The sequence below is a fragment of the Nicotiana attenuata genome, unplaced genomic scaffold (assembly GCF_001879085.1).
Source record: "Nicotiana attenuata strain UT unplaced genomic scaffold, NIATTr2, whole genome shotgun sequence".
Lineage (NCBI taxonomy): Eukaryota > Viridiplantae > Streptophyta > Magnoliopsida > Solanales > Solanaceae > Nicotiana > Nicotiana attenuata.
The window spans coordinates 284,586-291,111 of NW_017670679.1; the positions used below are offsets into that span (position 1 = coordinate 284,586).

Consider the following 6,526-nt stretch of genomic DNA (forward strand, 5'->3'; position numbering starts at 1 on the left):
AGCTTGGTTCCTATTGGCATGTGGCTGCGGCCAAGCAAAGGGTTGAGCATTCATGACTGCATACGGTTGAGGAGCATAAGCCATGTCATGGTGAGGGTAGTAATGTTGAGGGGTTCTTTCAAAGAAGATGGGTCTAGGGGCCCGGTGTTTTCTTGCCCCTGATGCTGCCATAACCGCTTCTTCTTTCTGTTTACCCTTGGCCATCCCTCCAGACCCGCCTTGAATGGCTTGGGAGGTTGCTCTAATGGCTGACTGGCTCGAGATTCTGCCCGTTTTCATATCATTGTCCACCACTTCACCAATCTTAATCGCCTCTGCAAAAGGTTTGCCCATGGCTGACATCATGTTCCGGAAATAGTCTGCTTCCTGGGCCTGAAGAAATACAGTGACCATTTCCACTTCATCCATTGGAGATTTCACCCTCGACGCTTGCTCACGCCACTTAATAGCATATTCTCTGAAACTTTTCGAGGGCTTCTTCTTAATATTTGCCAAGGAGTTCCTGTCTGGTGCGATGTCGATGTTGTATTGAAACTGCCTTAAAAAATCTCTGGCAAGATCGTCCCAAATGTGCCATCGTGAGACATATTGGTCCATATACCATTCTGAGGCAATGCCTACTAAGCTTTCTCCGAAGTATGCCATCAACAACTCTTCTTTTCCGCCGGCCCCGCGCAACTGATTACAATACTTTTTCAAGTGAGCAATGGGATCGCCATGCCTATCATACTTTTCGAACTTTGGCGTTTTAAATCCCATGGGCAGGTGCACGTGAGGAAACATGCATAGATCTGTATAAGAAACACTTTTTTGCCCACTCAAACCTTGCATATTCTTTAAACTCTGTTCAAGGCTTCTCATTCTTTTCGCCATCTCATCTTGTTCAGGAGCTTTAGGAGTTTTATCTTGCCCTGGTGTAAGCTCAAATGGCGGTAGCTGAGGGTAAGTGTATGTGGGATATCGAGGAGGATCTTCTTGAAAGATGGAATTTTGGAAAGTGAAGGCCGAGGGATCAAAAGCGGGCCTTGGAAGTGAAGGTTGTGTTGTGGCAGAGCACGGTGGAGCGGTGAAGATGGTAGGAGCTACTCCTGATGGGAACACCTGGGGGCGGACCTCAGAAGGTGTTCCTACAAAGTGAGCGGACTTGGTAGGTTGTCCCAACGGAGTATTCGGGTGGCTGATGGGGATATTAGAGGTACCCCCTGTTCTAGGAAACAACTCGGGGAATCCGGGGATGGCACTTGGAGGCTCCCTTCCATTAGTCCACGCATCCCACATCTCCATGACCCTAAGACGTAAGATCATGTTCTCTTCAGCCGCTGCAGACTCTATGGCCGGGATGCCCGAGATTGGACTATCTTCTAGGATGGGAATTGCTGGCAAGGTCATTTCCGAAGACATTTCTATGCTCCCATTTGATCTAGTAAAGTACCGATGTGATGCCAGTTTACCACGAAAAAAAACCAACCACCGTTTCTATAAAATCTGGACTGGAATTGACAACAGCAAACGGTTAATTTGAGGCAAATAACAGATAGATAATCGCACGTTGAGGCGTGATGCACCTATACAGTTAAATGTGTTTCTATATATTTTGGAACGGTTGCATGCGTCATTCTGGCTCTTTATTCTGACTCTCTTTTCCTGTCTCTTCCTTGCTTTTCTGATTTTTCTCTCATTTTCTCATTTTCTTTTCCCTTCCTCTTTTCTTTTCTTTCATCCTTGCCTTTGCTTTTGCTATGGTTTCTTTCTCTCGATTTTCTTATTTTCTCTCTTTTGTTTTTCTTTTTTCCTCTTGTTTTTTTTTCTATTCTGCTCTTTCCTCCCTTTTCCTTTTCTCTTAGGGTTACAGTCGAATCCTATGGAGATTGCCTACGTATCATGACCCCGCATGAATCAGACCAAGCGTAGTTCTTGCAAATAAGGTAAATAAGCTAACTCTCTTTTTTTTGGGAATTTTGAAAGAAATGCTTTAAAAGAAAAAGGGAAATATATTTTTTTTGATTTTTGATTTTGAATTTTCTTTTGATTGTTTGAAAGAAAGACTTCTAAAAAATTATTTTCTGTGTATTGGAACTTTGGAAATTTTTAGAAGTAAAAAGAAATATTTTTATTTTTTTTCTGTTTTTTTTTATTTTGACAGTTACCTCTTAATTTCGGAAAAGGGACTTTTACAAAACATATTTTGGATTTTTGAGCAAAAATATTTTCGGACTCAATTTTTTTCAAAATTTGTATTTTTATGCTTTTTATTTATGAAAGAATGACATCTAAGGAGTATTTTAATGATTTATTTTGACCTAAAAGGAAAAAGTGGCTATTTTTGCAAACTTTTCTTTATCTAGAAAAACAAGGACTTGGTTTTGCAGATACGGCCTTTTAGCACTTCTGGGAGGAAGATTTTAAGGTTGTTATCGCAAACTATTTAAAATGACTCAGGGTGGCTGTTCTTACAAAAATAGCCTTCCGGCGTCCTTTTGGGGACATTCGGCTTATATTAAAGCAAGAATGGCATCACCCGTCTTATTTATGACGAAAAATTAAAATTTTGACATTTTTTTGGGTACTTTTGCAAAAGGGAGGTTGGACCCGATGGGGGTTGCCTACGTATTCACATCCGGTGAGAATCAAACCAGCGTAGTTCGGGCGATTGGGGATTGAGTATACTATCTGTTTTTTTTTTATATAAAACTCAGACCATGAAAGCTTTAAGGCAAAAGAAAAACAGTTTTGATTTTTTGATTGTTTTTTTCTTTGGAATTTTCTAATAAAGTGCTTTAAAAGAAGTAAAGAGTAAGTTTTTTTTTTTTGGATTTTTGATTTTGATTTTATTTTTGAAAGAAAGACTTCTGAAAATTTCTTTTTTTTTATTTGAACTTTGGGAATAAAAAGAAAATATTTTTTGTTTGAATTTTTATTTGTTTTCTCTTTTTCTAAAGAAGAAAGAAAATATTTTTGGATTTTGGATGTTGCCTCATAATTTTCGAAGGAAACCCGTATTTTTGGATTTTGAATTTTGTTGAATTTTTCCTTTTTTTCGTAATAAAGACATTAGAAAGAAGGAAACCATTTTTGAGTTTAAAAGCTACTTTTTTTTTGAATTTTCTAAGGAAAAATTTCTAAAGAAAGAACTGAAAGAAAATATTTTTGGATTTTTTTAAAACTGGGGTCGGAACCGATGAGGTTTGCCTACGTATCTCACATCCGGTGAGAATCAGACCCGCGTAGTTCGGTCAGCTTTGCCAAAACAGGGGAAACATGACACTTGAAAATCTTGGCTCATTTTGAAATGATTCTTTTTTTTTCAAAATTTCGGCAGAGTTTCAGAATTTTCTAATACCTACCTCACTCTTGGTTTTTCTTTTTTCCTTTTTTTTATTTTCTTTCCATATTCTAGAAGCTGGTCAACATGCAAGCCGAAACAAATAGATGCGCAAGTAGCACGTAAGATGCATCAGAATGGTCATTTCATTTCGGGTACACCTGTCCTAGACGGATCCAACCCCTGTGTTGAGTCCCCTAAGTCAAGTGCACATGATACAAAAAAACGTCCTACTAGGGATCCAGCATGAGTTTTTGTTCTTCTAGTTTTAAACCCTAGGTTTATTGGTCTAGACCTGGCTTACCCGAGCGGACAACTCGAGCCGAGTGGGAGGCAGCGTAGCGGGGATACAGAAGCTCCGCTGGCTTAGCAACTTATCCAAACCTCGTTCTAAATGGGAAAAGACTCTAAACAGAAGAGAAGCTACACGAAGTACACCCTTCTCCATGATGTAGAAGACTTAGAGAGAGGAAGGGATTCGTAACGGTTTATATATACAATTCAACAAATATCAAAGCGGTAAAACATTTAGCAAATATAGCATGGAACATGTAGAAAAATCAGATAAAGCCAAATATAACAATTATACTAAGCTCGAATTCTTGAACCCTGAATCGAAATTCTGGGTTCGTGTCCCCAGCAGAGTCGCCAGAGCTGTCACACCTCCTTTTTTACACACCACCCCCCGAAGGATAATGTATAAAGGAGTTTTTCCATTTAAAGTGACATTATTCGAAATGGAATTATTTATTTATTTTAGAGTCGCCACTTGGGATAGGTTTGGCTTTTGGTGTCCCAAGTCACCGGTTTATCTTGAATCCCAGATCGAGGAAAATTTCGACTTCCCGAATGGAGTCTGCGAACCAGAATTCTGAATAAAGAATTCTGTTGACCCGAGGGAAGGTGTTAGGCACCCCCGAATCCCGTGGTTCTAGCACGGCCGCTTAAACCATTATAATTGGCTAAAACTCTGATTTTAATACATGTCATCCTATAGTGCAATTTTAAACTTATTTACCGCTTTTAATTAATTTTTAGGAAATTGAACGTCGTTTAAAACATGTTTTCGGATCACGTCACATGAAATGCACCCGAATCCTCGACACATTTTATTCAACGTTTTGGGATTTCGATTTGGGTCACATGAAATGTACACCCGACTTTAGGAAGGTAAAATTATTAAAGAACGTGCCTAAAACGGCTAACGCGTTATTAACTTTGCGGGAGGCCATGAAAATTCGCTAAATGGCACGTCCCGATTTCTAAGTATTTTAATGTAAGCATTTAAAGAGGGCCACGCATTTGAGATTTTATTTGGCATGGCACGCCTCAAATTATTCTAAAGGGTGGCACTCAACTTAAAGCAAACTACGGATGTTACTCAATTATTCATCTCCTATTTTTGATTCCACCGTTAAAACCAAATCCATGGAACTTGGATTAAAGTTTCACATGAATGAGTGTATGCTCCAAATACTAAATGTTCTTGCAAATTTGTCTCGTTCTGCTACTAAACTCCAATGAAGCAAATTTGCATTGTAAAAAAAATTGAATTTCTTCCAAGAAGCATAAATCAACCAGAATTAAGTAACTACATTAGGTAAATCTTGTTTCTCATCCACGTCAACAACATTGAATATTCATGAATGGAAGACACAAAATCGAATTCATCTGATCATTCCTTATATTAGTACTGCTTGTGTCAACAAAGTTTGACTAGAATGGAGATTAGGAAGATAATCCAACTGGTTTAAATATACAACTTGGAATAGAGGAAATGCGTCCTTAATATCTGCCACTTTTAATAACCACAATCTACAACTAGGCAACAACCAGTTTACAGCAGGTAGCTAATTCCATCTTCACATATATCGCACTCCAACATGAACCTTTTCTAAAAAAAATTCAAAAAAATAACATACTGTTGTTCATGAACCACTTCATATCTCGTGAGGAAAGAGCTAAATTACAAACTATCAATTTCAAACAGTATGGACCTTGTCCGAAAACAAATTTATGCATTTCATCATATTTCAAGTGAAATAAATGACACTTATTGATGCTGGAACAGGTTGACACAGCGAATTCCAATCAACATACGATTAACAACCAGAATCAAGCATGACCTTGTATTTAAGCCAAATCTGAAAATTACAAGTTTAGCGAATACATACCTAATGGTGCAAGATTAAAATCAAAACCAACTAAAGTCCAGCACTGTCCATGGTTAGAGCTTCAGCAGCACAGCAGTACAACAGCGAAATCAGCAATTTTTGAGAGTTTGAACACTCCAACTTTCTCTCTGAAATTTTTTGTCCGATTTTTCCAAATTTTATCCAGGAATTTCGAAAGAAACCTCCATGATTTCAAACTCACTGTTTACCTCCTCTCTCTGTCCGTTCTCAATCGAAAATGGCCAAATGGGAAGGGGTGGTTCTGTCAAAAATCTAGTGAAGAAAATGATAAAAAAGCTGCGTTCCTTGGGTCTGTTTATTGTAATTTTTCGGAAGAAGAAAGAATAGAGGAAGACCAAAAAATGGGGAGCTGCGCCCTTTTGCTTGGGAGGGGATGTCTAAAATCTGATCTATTTTGTGCCTTAACTCCCCTTTTATGTGAGGGATTAGGGCAAAGGGTAATGGGTATTTTGGTAGGGAGATTGGGCTTTGAGTGACTTATTGAGTTTGGGCAGATTTGGGTATAGGCTTTGGGCTCAGCATTAATTTTGGCCCAATTTCACAAGACAACCCTTTCTTTTCCAATTCTTTCTTTTATTTTAAATTTTCCTTTTCTTTAATTAAAATCCTACAAATTGAAAAATTCTAAATTATTTAAAATGTGAAATTAAACTAATCAACTAATTAAAAAAATTATAAAAGCTACTTAGTCCTAAAATAAAAGAGAAAAAAAATCAAATAAAGGAAAGAGTGTAAAAATGAAGCATTTTTTGTGATTTTCAATTTTTATAAAACAAGTAACTATTGGTTAATTCTAAAAATGTAAAATAAAGCCTAAATGGCATGCGTAATATTTTTGGTATTTTTCATGATTTAAATTAAACTTAAACATGCAAGACAAATGCAAACAATTAATAAAATCTATAAAAATTCCTTAAAATGGTAATTAATTAAGGAAAAATCTATTTTCTTGGATTTTGTTGGAGTATTTCATATAGCGCAAAAATCACGTGCTTACACACATTACAGA

General features: G+C 37.3%; 1 long non-coding RNA gene across 1 annotated transcript; it reads right to left on the reverse strand.

The window, feature by feature from the left end:
- Positions 1-4,939: 4,939 nt before the first annotated feature.
- On the reverse strand, positions 4,940-6,107 carry LOC109242205. The gene is made up of 2 exons (XR_002070366.1): positions 5,497-6,107; positions 4,940-5,216 (listed from the first exon to the last, which is right to left on the reverse strand). It is a non-coding gene; the product is annotated as an uncharacterized LOC109242205 (long non-coding RNA).
- Between the last annotated feature and the right edge of the window lie 419 nt (positions 6,108-6,526).